The sequence below is a fragment of the Trichechus manatus genome, unplaced genomic scaffold (genome assembly GCF_000243295.1).
Source record: "Trichechus manatus latirostris isolate Lorelei unplaced genomic scaffold, TriManLat1.0 scaffold00075, whole genome shotgun sequence".
Taxonomy (NCBI): domain Eukaryota; kingdom Metazoa; phylum Chordata; class Mammalia; order Sirenia; family Trichechidae; genus Trichechus; species Trichechus manatus.
In genome coordinates, this window is record NW_004444011.1 from 8,987,043 (window position 1) to 8,988,069 (window position 1,027).

Below are 1,027 nucleotides of genomic sequence, written 5' to 3' on the forward strand. Positions count from 1 at the left end.
TTGCAAGTATTAATCTAAATTGCACTTACAGAATTAAATATACTTGAAAAATGATCACAACAGAAAATGTGGACATGCCAATTAAAGCAACAATTTTTTCATAGTGGAAAAAAAGAAACCCTGAATATTGAAGCTCTTACCGCAGCTTGCCGATGCGTATTAGACAATATCCCATGAATCTTCACTTTGTCTTTTTCCATTTGGTCTATGTTCACCCACAAATCCCGGCTGGCTGAATCAGATGGACCATATATCCGAGATATATAGTAATTGTGATCTGTGTCCTCCTATAACAACAAAGAAAATAATGTATATCAAGAATGGAAACATTGTCCCTATAATTCCTACATTTTTTAAAACACACACACATTCCTAGTAAAATTACAAACGTTAGTATTCTTCACAATAGCCAAATGGGACAGCAGGAAAATCTGACTGGGCCATCCTGGCCTGCAGTGATAGAGGACCAGAAGGCTGAGAAGCAGCAGCAATTATTTTACCGACAGAGGCTAAAGGCAGCACTTCACTACACTGTGGGTTGTCTTTGCAAGGAAGTTGCACTAAGCAAAGAGATGCAGTTTTCAGCAAAGAAGCCATCACAGCAATTTCAGAGGTGAATTTTCAACAGTGTGAAAATTTTGCCAAAGACCTTGAAATGGTTGCCATACTTGCAAAAAGAAGCACAATTTAACACTGAAGATGTAAAGTTCTTAGCCTGGAGGAGTAATTCACTGCTAAAAGATATCACAGAGAAAAATGAAGAGATTGCTCAGTTTAACCTGGAACAAAAGGCAAAGAAGAAAAACAAGTTGGAGGGTGAAAACAAAGATTCAAGAGAGCCGACAGAGGCTGGAGTAGTAGAAAGTGAGGATTAGACGTACCGCTATTTGAAAAAGCAGTCTTCAGCAAGTAGAGCCACCCAGAAATGCGTATTGCCCCAAAGAGGATTTTGAAAGTCTAAGTGGGGATTTTGTGGAGATTTGGAGCCCTGGAGCTGCAGTGGTTAAGCATCTGGCTGCTAACCAAA

At 39.3% G+C, this 1,027-nt stretch overlaps 1 pseudogene; it reads left to right on the forward strand.

Moving 5' to 3' along the window:
* The first annotated feature begins 413 nt into the window (after positions 1–413).
* LOC105756498 (centromere protein S pseudogene) lies at positions 414–912 on the forward strand (annotated as a pseudogene).
* Positions 913–1,027: the final 115 nt, after the last annotated feature.